The 12,530-nt window shown below is 36.0% G+C and overlaps 1 protein-coding gene across 12 annotated transcripts in view; it reads right to left on the bottom strand.

Moving 5' to 3' along the window:
• LOC141453431 (uncharacterized) overlaps window positions 1-10,413 on the bottom strand; it is a 330,813-nt gene extending 320,400 nt beyond the window's left edge. For 7 of the 12 annotated variants that reach the window (XM_074126661.1, XM_074126654.1, XM_074126658.1 and 4 more), the window contains exon 1: window positions 9,913-10,412. The gene's annotated coding sequence lies outside the window, so the exon portion shown is untranslated. Of the gene's footprint in view, window positions 1-9,483; window positions 9,602-9,912 lie in introns of those variants that run through there. The other 5 variants (XR_012457990.1, XM_074126657.1, XM_074126666.1 and 2 more) reach the window with 2 other exon arrangements.
• Window positions 10,414-12,530: the final 2,117 nt, after the last annotated feature.

Raw genomic sequence — 12,530 nt, 5'->3', positions numbered from 1 at the left:
AATATCTTTGATTTTATCCGGTCGTAGTGCGCATATTTATTGTATCGTTGACCTGATTCGGTCTTCCATTCACCATTAGATGTAGATGTAAACAGTTTAATGTAGAAAATTCAACATCACTTACGTTACCGTCTCGCCGCACTATTCTTGCTGACTCATATTCGAAGAACCCACAACTCCAAATCCCATTACACTCCTCTTGTACAACAGCTTCCAAATCTACCCTAGCCCAATACTTCCATTTAGACGACAGAAACGCCAGTGGCCTCTTGATCAACTTCACTAACTCCAACGCCATGAAGTGATATCTTCTTTAAATGTTATTTATGTCATTACTGTTGCATTATTTTTGGTGACTGAATCATAGTTTCAATAGGATGAAAAATAACTGCCAATTTCTGTCATGATAAACTTTATTATGCCGAGCTTTCGACCTAGGGTGACTAGGTCCATCTCCAGGGCTAATTTACATCATTAGAGGATTGGTGTGTCTTCTATCTTCAGTCGATGAACAGACAAGATAGAAGACACACCAACCCTCTAATGATGTAAAACCGTATATTGTAAATTAGCCCTGAAGGTGGCCTAGTCCCTAGGTCCGAAAGCTCCGCCATAATAAAGTTTATAATGTTTGAAACTGGCATTAATTTTTCACCCTATTGTTATTTGTCATTTTATTCTGAGTTCACATTCACTAGCTTTCAATTTTCACAGTTGCAAATGAATAAGTGGAGGATTTTTATAAAAAAGTTTTTCCGGGTGTATCCAAAAAAAAAAAAACCAATTTGGAAACTTAGACCCAGTTACTTTCCCTTCAAGAAGGAGAGAAAGAAAAAACAAAAAAGTTACCAACTTCTAAATTGATAACAGTTTCCCAAGTTCATATGTCTATAAAATTTAAGTTGGTGTTGTTGAGTTTTGAATGAAAGCTTTTCACACAACACAGTTACCAGGTTACCAGTAGAGTTCGGGAGGTTTGTGAGTCTGTGTGTACACATAGTTTAAAGTCCGGTTCAAGTGTTATGAATAATTAAAACTTTACTAGCTTTTCTCCTACTTTGCCTTACCAAAGTTCTAAGGCCAACTTATAGCCTCCACCGCCCCGCCCCTTTCACCACCATCTTATATCAAAAACCACTTACTACTACGGGATTCCTTGTTGTTTCCCCCAGTCTGTATGCAACAAAACCGGAACATTAACCCCGACCTAGTTTTTGTCTACTTACTTCCGCTTCGAAATATTTATCAATTGAAATTATAGCTCGCCTCTAAACTCAGCTAAATATTATTGTTTCTATCCACAAAATTTATGGTACTTACTTTTTATTATTCCTAATATCTTTATTCCATTTACACTTCTTCAGACATACCAACCGATCCTAACACCACACTTCTCACATACGCAGATGACACCGCCTTACTGTCCACTAACCTTGCACACAGAAATCTGCAGTCACATCTCTCCTCATTAGAGTAAAGGTTCAAGAGATGGGCTATAAAGCTTAATGAAACCAAGTCTCAAAACATCACCTTCACTCTTCGTCGCATTACTCTTCCTCCAGTCTTCTATAACCTAACACCTCTACCTGTAGTAAACGTCGTTGCCCGCTACCTTGGGCTTTACTTAGACCGAAGACTTTCTTGGAACCCCCACACTAGACTAAAAAGAACAGAACTAAATACAGACGCTATAGACTACTTGAAAGACAAGCGATAGATCAAAATTCTCTCTGGACAACAAAAGAGACTAATTTATACTTCTATTTTGAAACCCATCTGGGCGTATGGAATAGAGCTGTGGGTTTCAACGAAACGCTCCAATCTCCAAAGGATTCAATCTCTTCAATCTTCGAACTATTGTTAACGCTCCATTTTATGTCTCCAACCTGGACTATACACACTGGATCTTAACATTCCTCTTTTATCGCAAAAGTTGCCGAAAAACCTGATACAGGAAACTCCACTTCAGCCTGCAGTTTCTTATAAATCCTCTAGCTCAAAATCTTTCTTCTAGAACTCTTCCTGAAAATCCGACAAGACGCCTTAAGAGACAGTGTTGCTCGTGATCTACTCTCAAGTGAAGAGAGTGACTAAATAGTCTAATGTTTTGGTATATTACCACTGGGTAACTTCTCCACTCGTCACCTTATCATTACTCTATTGGATCATTGATACTTAAAGCGCCAACGCGCTGATTGCAGCATCAATAAACGCAAAAAAAACTTTTTATTTAATATTAAAGAATGAAATAAGAATAGAGTTAAGGCTTACATTGCTTCTTACAATAGTTTGTGTATTTAAACCAAAATATTTGGTGCTAGCACACAGATTTTCTGCTATTATTTTTTTTTTTTTTTTTTTTTTTTTTTTTTTAAGGCGCGTCAACATCTATGGTTATTGGCGCCCGGAGCTTTTTCCAGTGCACTGCCGGCCTCCGGACAGTGTTCCCTCTTTACAGACAACACTGTCCATCACCGGACAGTGAGCTGTAAGAAGCTCCTAGGAAGAAAAAATCTAAGGGTCAGCAGCTGGATTCGAACCCGGGACCTCCGCGTGGGAGTCCAGTATGCTAACCACATAGCTAATCCCTCCCTTTCTGCTATTATTATTTTCAAAGTTCTAAATTCGTAAATTTTCTTTAAATTCTGAATTTTTCAAAACACATTTACTTCTTTCTAAGATTATGCAGCGTAGAAAACTGTACATTATCCTAAAATGCCCTTTTAAAAGAAGCGCGTAAGATTATAGTTTCGGATAATCTTCTTATTCTTCTACTTCTTCATAGTCGATTGTCTAAAGGTGTACTGGCTTTCTAAAAGAACCTTCCGAGAAATCTACAGAGTCATAAGTTTAAAAGATTGCTTAATTCAGTTTTCCCAACTTTTTTCTGGCTCGCGTACATCATGCTAAAAATTTTACCACTTCGTAAAAATGATTTTACGATTATGATTTCATGAAATTTGTTATTCCGAGTGTGTTATTTTTACCTTTATTTGTATAGAGGTTTCAATGAATCTGTCACAAAGGAGTTGCATGTGCATGTTCACTTTATAAACTTTGTTAAGTGTAAGATCTAAGTTTTAAAACTTTTGTTAATTAATTAAAAATTGCGTACATATTTTTCTCTTCAAAATTATTAATTAATTTACAAAGTTCTTCCTTTAGAATTATTATATTTGTACCCAAATCTTCTAAACCGCCAGAGGACTCTGTTCTTGGCCATGATTCTAGCTAGCTTCCGCCAAAGTGCTGGATCTTCTCTGTATAGCTCTTTTACTAACCCAGGAGATCCTTCTTCTTCCTCTAGGACGCTTCCCTTTTCGTTTCTGTTTCGAAAACCTCTCATAGAAGACGAGTTCCATTGTCGCTAAACGTTTTTTCCCACCTGGTCAATTAGTGGTTCAATTTTCACGTGGTGGCCGTGTAGAGAATACGATTTCGCCTTGTTTTTTTCCTTTCCTCTTTTCTTAGATTATCGTATTACACAGGATAAATTCAGAGCGACATACTTTCAGTACCACCCGCAAGGGGTGTCTGTTGCATGCAGACACTTGGGGAGATTAGCGACCCCACGGGTTACCACAGCTTCAGTACACCATGCACAATCACCAGAACTCTACATACATACTTAATACAATATACACATCTCAATAAGGCACAAATAAGTTCCTTTCCACAGGAAGTGATCCTTCTAGGAGAGCTTTAAAGGAAGGCATAGAAGTCTGAAGGTATTATTGGACTGTAACAAAATCCTTCACACATCCCCGAAAATTAAAAGAAGAAAAGTAACCAATGGAAAATAGGAAAATTTCTCAAAGTGGCGATAAACAGTTTCCAGTAACCACATAGATGATGATGATAAAGTGCCATTAATGGCACAAAATAGGTCACAAAGTGGAAAATAAATGGAAAGACAAGGGTAAAGCCAAAACCTAAGAAAGCCAGAAAGTTCAAGTGAGCTTTAAAAAAAAAAAAAAAAGCTCATAATTGTGGTTTCCAAAATCAATTTCCGGTCACGTAAATTTCTAAAATTCTGCATTAATTGCAATATTTCTACTTCCCCCAGCAGACGTTACCATGGATTGCATCTGGATGAGCAATTAACTTTTAGAATCATCACAAAGAGAAGTAAGGAAATCCTCTTAAGTAGATAATCAAACTCTTCACTAAAAAAAGGCACTTAAGCCGGAACTTGTTCCTCCACTTCACTAAGAAACATCCGCTACGCACACTCACATGACTTTTTCTTCCCATAATACGAATAATAAAAATTTATAGAAACATTATTTCAACAATATAACCATTTTTCTGACAAAAATTGCACCTCCATTTTGTTGAAAACCCAATTGTCGTATCTCATGGTTGTATCGAGACAAATTTTATCTATCGACGATTTCCCGTCTTTTGAATTATGCTAGCCAATTAGAACAATTTGTAAGCTTACACTTCTTTGGACTTAGTGGTCCTGAAAACGGATATTACAGGTGAAAAAATTTAAATCGGATATCTGTGTGATTATAAAAAAGAACAAGTAATCAATTAACTGTACTTTGATTAAATTTAAAAATCGATTAAAAAAACCAAAAAAACACTCAAATAGACCACAATAGATCTTCCACAGCGCAAATTTGAATATTATCTTTCTATTTACATCCCAAATTGGTTTCTAAACTTGTTATCCAACAAAAAGCTAACCATAAATTCCATGATTAAGTCCTAAGCTATCAACCAATCAGACAAACAGATAAGCGTAAGCTCATGAAATTAAAAGAAAAAGGAAAAGGAAATGAAGTCTGTGAAAAATTAAATTATGGAAAATTTAAAACGGGAAAATTTAATTCTTTAACCGCGCTTTTATTATGTTTCCGGGACTTCCGGATAATACTTTTTGGATCTTCTATGTTTTCTAATCTTTTTTTTTTTTTTTAAATCACAAACCTCAATAAGAAATTCTAGGTCAACTCGGTGGAACAGATCGCTTTATTTTGCAAATGTGACATAGTAGAACTTGTACGCATCATATAGCTATTGTCGAAAAGAAAGCCTTTTTAAAGACTACGAACGGAAGTCGTAGAGTCTGGCGACACTGAAGAACAACGTCTGGAGACTGGTTTCAAAGGGGGAAAAACAAGTGTTAAATTTTTGTTTCTAGTTAGATTAGATTAGATTAGATTAAATATGGGTGGCCTCAAGGCCTGCGCCACCGCGACCCCTATGGATCTATTGTGGCTCCCCGACTTTAGAGCTCACCCTCCAGACCCGTCCGTTTAATCAGACTCTTAATTCTGGAGAGTGGCTCCTGGGTAAAGCTCTCAGGCCTTGGTTTTTCCTCCCCGAGAAGTAACATCCTTAGCCATACGAGCCCCTCACACTGACACAACACGTGTAGTGCCGTTTCTTCCTCTTCCTGACAGAACCTACAAAGGCTATCATCTGCCAGGCCCATGCGATGCATGTGCTTTCTGAGCCTGCAGTGGCCCGTTAATAGGCCTACAATTATCCTTATAGCCCCACGGCCTTGACGGATTAGTGTTTCTACTTGAAAAGAATTTTCTTCATAGATCTAGAATGAATCAGAAAATATAATAGTTTTTCTTGGTTTAAAATGATCTTAAAAACAAGAAAGTTTACTGTTTGAAATCATCGCAAACATGTTAAACTAATGGCCACCACCATCATTCACAAAATCACAAAATTTTATAAATAAATTTGATGATTCATCTTCTTTGCTGTAGATGTTTCCTCACATTAGAGTGGTTCTTCTAATTTCTGCAGTGATTTTTGTTTTCGAACATCTTTCATTAGATCTTCCAAGTTTTGAAGACTCTTCGAAAATCGAATGTTCAGTAGTCCAATCTGTCTTCGACGCCATCTGTGAATAATGGCTATTAATATAAGATATAGAATCGCATTGATTTTTTCTTTTCCATGAATTATAAGACCAAAATTCTTCTTCCCAGATTCCAACATCTCTTCTGGTAACACTTGCAGCCTGCAACTCAATTTCTGTTCTATTCAATCTATTCAATTACCATCTTCCAGTTTCCTCATTGATCCCATCTTTCGATGTTCAAAGTCTCTTTTTTTTTGGTACTCAGGTTTTTTTTTTGTTACTAATCGCCATCCTTCACCAACATTACAGCAATGAACACCGACTTTAAGCTCACATCACTTGACAAAACATATCGTGTCCAGTAGCAAGTCCAAGATGTTTTAACTTAAACGATCACAGATATACAAAACACTTACATTTTTTGGGATGCTGTAGAATTTAGAACAATGAGTAAATCAAGCGAAATACAGTATTTTATCTCAATGTTTTCATAACAATGAGGGCAATTCTGTGCGATTTATCTGCAATAGAGTTGAATTGGACACTATAAAACTACTTTACTCGCACAATAGACAACTACAAGACAACACCTACTTTAATTGTTCCACAATTTTGTTAAGCACTTTTAAAGAGGAGGCAAAAATTTTATTCATTTAAAGCTAGACTTTGCATAGATTTTTTTTGTAGTACAATTCTTGACTTTAAATTGTGAATTAAATTTGTTTTTTAAGTCATAAAATTTTTCTAAACATTAATGAGTTTGGGAAATAGGTTAAGATGTCTAAATGATGTCGCTGAAACGCTGCCTGATTCTGTTTTTTTGTTTAAACCAGAACAAGCTTAATTTTTTTTACTGTTCATTATTTTTTGGTGACTGATTCATTGTTTTAATAGGATGAAACATAAATTCCAATTTCAGTCATGATATTTATTGTGCCGAGCTTTCGACCTAGCGACTAGGTCATCTTCAGGGCTAGTTTGCAAAGTAATATTTTACATCATTAAAAGGGTTGGCGTGTCTTCTGTCTTGTCTGCTCATGGACTGAGAGACATCATTGTATCCATCCAACAGAGTCTATGAGCAAACAAGACAGAAGACACGCCAACCCTTTAATGATGTAAAATATTACATTGTCAATTAGCCCCTGAAGATGACCTAGTCTCTAGGTCGAAAGCTTGGAATAAAGAAAATACAAAATATGACTGAAACTGGCAGTTATTTTTGCATCTTAATTATTTTTTTAAATTTTAATTCTTAATCCCTTAGAACGCTCTTTGACTCATTATTGAATCATTTTGACATAAAATTTCTTTGGTTTGAAGATAATTTTTTGAAAGAACGACTATGTGTAAAACATATTTATCAAATTAAAGAGAATAAAAGTAAATTTCGGGTTTATCTGCAATAGTATTGAATCGAACGCTCTATAAAACTATTTACTTGTCCATGAGACAACTACAAGACGAAACCTACTTTAAATAATTGAAAGGAACCCATAGGAATATCGCTTCCCTACATTAAGGGTTCCTCTCTGCTATCCTGTTTTCCTTAAGAGTAAAGCTATCCTTAATGGACGAACAAGAAACTAAACCAATATTAATTTATTGTTTTTACTGACTTCTCAGTAGATGATCTAAATTGCGTGAGAAACTTTATAGTTTAGATTGTATTAGCTTAATAATTCCTAACGGGATTTCACTAGAAATTTTTGAAAATCATCTTTCAAATTGAAGATAAGATAAAATTGATGCTTTACAGGAAAAATGCTTCAACATCCTTGCCAAGACAAAACTGAATCTACAATTCTCCTCCACACTCACACAGAGACTGTCCTATAAACTGCACTACTTCAAATAGACAGTACACTTGCATTTCCTAACCACATCATGGGCAATCCTTCTAGCCGTTTCTGAATCGCTATAGTTCCCCGTTGGTCTTACTTAAGCTCTTACAAATAGCTATATGTATCCCGTGGGTAATCCTGTTTCTTGAAGCACTAACTTGTTCTTCTCTTATCATCATTTAGGGGTATTTATATTCTTTTTAAAGGCGCCACGATAGACGGAGCGGTTACTAGGCTAGACCCGCAAAGCTAAGATGTATTGCGGTACTAGAAGTGGCCTTGCTTTTTATTTAATGTGTTAATATGAGGAATTTTGTTGTAAAGTATGTTTGCTAGTCGCCTCCGTCCAGGACACCTAATTTGGTAGTTGGGCTTAAAGCCCGCCTGAAAAAATAGGCATTTCTTTTCTTTACTAACTTTCTTTTTAACGATTTTATCCGAAAAAAGCGCTTAATCCACAAAATTTATTCAGTAAAGTGAAACTTCTACGCATCTGACTTACTTTGAAATATAAGTTATTCCAAATAATATTGCACAAGTATATTAAAGTAAATTAACTAGTCCTTAAGAGAGTAGCTTAATCATTTAAATAGAACTTTTGTGCAAAGTTTGGTTCGTTGAACCAGGGTTTTAGTAAACTTGTTATTTATTTACACTCAGAGTGTAAATTGATAGAATTTAGGAATTAGGTATTGATAGTGATTGATAAGGTTTTTGGTACTATGACTGCCCAATTTTATTAAGGTAGTTTTGTATTCAAATCTTTTTTCATGATTTTCCTCAAGTCTAATTCCTAATTTCAAGTAGCTCAAAACATTAAAATAAATACCAAGTTATGTTCAAAGCAAATTTGAGATAATCTTGTAAAATTTCAAGATCTTGATCTGAAGAAGTAAATCTCATACAACTATCATGGCCACAAGCTTGAGGGCTACCACTCAAGTTTTAGTGAAGAAGCTTTCTTAGACTTAAACATAATAATAGTAATATTAAGTCAGAAAGAATGAAATTTTAAAAAAGTTTAGCCGCTTTTCCAGAGCTTTTGATGTCCCCAGCATCACGGCTTGGTGATATTCACACGCACTTCTATCACTTAGACAAATACTCTTAAGTGTTTCTCCTAGGACAGAAACAGGAGAGGGTGGGTCGTTCTAAATTCTTAGGGCTTTAAGGACCCTACAAGATAGTAATTAACTATACTTTTGAAAACACTTAGGACTTAGCTATTTTGTTCTTGTTTGTGGAACTTTCGACTTCGAAAAGCATTTAAACGAGCCCACAAAACATATTTTCATTTGTTAACAGCATCACTGATCAGGATGATATTTAAAATTCAATTAAGACCGCACACGAATACAAAAAACACCCCAAATAAACCGCAATAGATCTTCCACAGCGTAAATTTGAATATTATCTTTCTATTTACATCCCAAATATTTTTTCTAAACATGTTATCCAAAAAAGCTAACCATAAATTCCATGATTTAAGTCCTAAGCTATCAACCAATCAGACAAACAGATAAGCGTAAGCTCATGAAATTAAAAAAATAAATAAATAAAAAAGAAAATAGTCTGTGATAAATTGAAAACTCCTGGCTGAAGGTCTATTTAGCTGGGAAAAAGAGGATATATGGTTTGATATAGGAGCACTTGCTGCATTCTTGGCGATGGTCTCCAGATTAGACATGAACAGTGGGATCGGCTAGGGAGTGCATTAGGGAATTGAGAATTACTATACATTATATTACTTAATATTTAATTTATTAATTTTTTTTAAATTGAATTAATAAATAATTTAATAATGACCTTAGAGTGTATTTCTCAGGCTTTTCTTTTGAAGTTCTAAGTTCTAAATGCGTAGATCCTATTTCACTTATCGTTAAAAAAAAAAAAAAATATTTAAACTAATTTTTTGCCGGAAAAATTGCAGGGTCTCCTTCACATTCTGATAGATTTACTCTGGAAGGTAACACTAGAGGAACTGGAGAGCCTTCTTTAAAGGGATAGGTAAGGGAAGAAGACTTTTTTTTTTTTAACATAGGAGAGTTTGAATAAACCCCTGCTTTGTTCCTCTAGGAAAATTTTGTTTGTGGGCTGAGGAGACGGGCTGAGGAAGGGGTAGTTGACGATGGTGGTTGAAAAGTTTTCACTCTGTGGTTGGAGAAGGGAGGGGGGAACTCAAACAAAGTAATGAAAAGTTCTGTTATTGCTACTCTATATATACTCGCCACTCACCTCACTTTGCTGCTGTTGTTTGTAGTTTGTTGTTGTTGTTGTTGTTGTTGCTGCTGTTGCTGCTGTAGTTGAGCTGGTACGCCTGTTTTGTAGTTGACTATAAAGCGAACTATGGCTGTGTTTAGTTGACTTGCGTTTTCTCGCCGTAGCGAACCGTCCGAAAGGGGGGCCCGGGCGGGTAAGATTCAAAAAGGAAGCGAGGGTTCTTAAAAACTCCTGGGGGGCCCCCGGCTTGGCTAGTTCATCACAGTTTTCCTTCTAGTTGTCTTGTTGCCCCCCGCCAAAAAAAAAAAAAAGAAAAGTTGTTTTAGTTCCTGTAATTTGGGGTCCCTTGGTCTCTAGGAATATTGTATATGTGGGGTGGGGGGACGGTTTCTCGAAAAGTTTTTTGTTTTTCGTTTTTTTTTTTTTTTTTTGCTTTGCTAGGGTGGGCTTAGAGAGGAGCCACGATACTAAAGTCGTGCTCCCAGTAGGACTGTCGGCCGCAGACTCAGCCTCCTTAACTGGCTCACCGCCCCTCACTACACCCGGCTTCCAACGAATGGCGGAATTGTACGAATCCAGCCGAACAGAATTAACCCAAAGCTACCACCCCCTTATTGATTCTACTTTGGTGGAAAAAAAAAAGTAGTAGAAGAAGGTGGTATGTGTGTTTGTATCTGTGTGCGCTTTTCCGGCACTACCACACTAGCCATTGGTGGTGAATTTTCCATACTGTGTGTATGTAAAACCTCCCCCCCTGTGGGTAGCAGTAGTGGGGTTGGTTAGGTAGAATTTTCTTCTTCTTTTTTTCTGGTCTCCTCTTTTCCCCATTTTCTTTTGGGTATTTTGGTCTTTTTTCCCAGAGCCAAGGCTGGGGTCCCACCTACTCTGGGCAACAATTTCCCCAACAGTGTTTTGGTGATTCCAGGGACCCGCCCCGATGGAGGCGGTACCCCATTTTAGTGCGCAACTCACCAAAAGCTCTCTCACTATCTCTCTTGCTGCTGTTCAATTTCCACTCTCTCTTTCTCTCGCTCTATGAGGAAAACTCTTTTCATTTCCCCCACCATCTCAACTCACCCAATGTCCATTTTCTCATTCAAACACTCACACACATACAAAGTGCTACTACCATTTTACAAATACATACCATGCGCACCCCATTACAGGTGAAACACAAAAATAGAAAATAATATCTGAGAGCTTAATAACCTTTCCAGTAATTAACCTTTTTTTCAATAGTTTACTTACATAACCTTCAAAGCCATTAAATAAACAAAAAGAAGCAACGAATAAAACAAATGAAAGTTTATAAACAAGAATAATTAACTAAATAAGTACATTAATTAATAACTGACCAAAATTCAAATACCATTATTTATTTATTTTCCTTCCTAATTTTAATAAAAACGAAAAGGATTGAACGGATTCGAATCCAGCTGCAGGCCCTTAGATTTTCTTTCCCTAAAAGGTTTTTTACAGCCCACCGTCCAGTTTAGATAGTGCTTTTTGAAACGAGAGAATACTGTCCAAAATCCGTCAGATCATTGAAAAAAATCTCCGGGTTCCAATAACCTCAGATGTGATGCTCCTTTAAAAAAATAAATATAGGTAAATAAAATATTAATAACAATAAATTTTAGATTGGTAATTCATCTCTCAAAGAATTACTACCCAAAGACTATAGGACAAGTAAAGTAAAGTAATGTCTATTTTTTCCATTTCATCCAAGTACCAAATTAGGTGTATTGGACGGAGGCGACTAGCAAACATACTTTACTACAAAATTCCTCATATTAACACATTTAATAGAATGCAAGGCCTAGACTAGTACCGCAATACATCTTAGCTTTGCGGGTTTAGCCTTTAACTGCCTAAAATACTTTACTATAAATTCCTCATATTAAACCATTAAATAAAATGCAAGGTCTAGACTAGTACCGCAATACATCTTAGCTTTGCGGGTCTAGCCTTTAACCGTCTAAAATACTTTACTGTAAATTCCTCATATTAAACCATTAAATAAAATGCAAGGTCTAGACTAGTACCGCAATACATCTTAGCTTTGCGGGTCTATCCTTTAACCGCTTGGCCATCGTGGCGCCTTGGAGGACAAGTAATTAATTATTTGCATTTCATTTAAATTTTTAAGAACCTAGATTTTATTTTCCAATTATCTTGGTCTGGTTAAAGATAGTTTCAGAAAAAAAATGTTTTTCAACTGTAAAAGAAAGCGCAGTTTTTTTTTCGTAGGGAAAGCTAGTCACTTTTTCAGGGATCTTGGGGGGTTCCTGCGGATATCCCGGGCTAACAACATGAACAACATTTACACTGTAACCTCATAAGCATTCAGAAAATAGGGATTTCAGAGTAGATGTGTGCATCTACTTTGGGTTTTGTAACTGCAGGCAACTGGACAACTCTTTGAATAAGATCACATCTTATGTACAAATATTTAGAAAGCAGAAATAAAATCATTTTAGAACGACGCTAATTGAGTTGGTTTATAACAACTTCTTTTTAAAATTTACAATCAACAACTAGCGGACGAATTTAAGTAGTATCCAAATTAAATATTTAAAATTAACAGTGTAGGGGGGAATGTTTAATTAGAGAGGGGATAAGCTGTATGATTA

The sequence above is a fragment of the Rhodnius prolixus genome, unplaced genomic scaffold, assembly GCF_049639745.1.
Source record: "Rhodnius prolixus isolate KJV_2025 unplaced genomic scaffold, Rpr scaffold_3, whole genome shotgun sequence".
Lineage (NCBI taxonomy): Eukaryota > Metazoa > Arthropoda > Insecta > Hemiptera > Reduviidae > Rhodnius > Rhodnius prolixus.
Note: the sequence above shows the minus strand (reverse complement) of the source record. Positions and strands in the feature narration are given on the sequence as shown.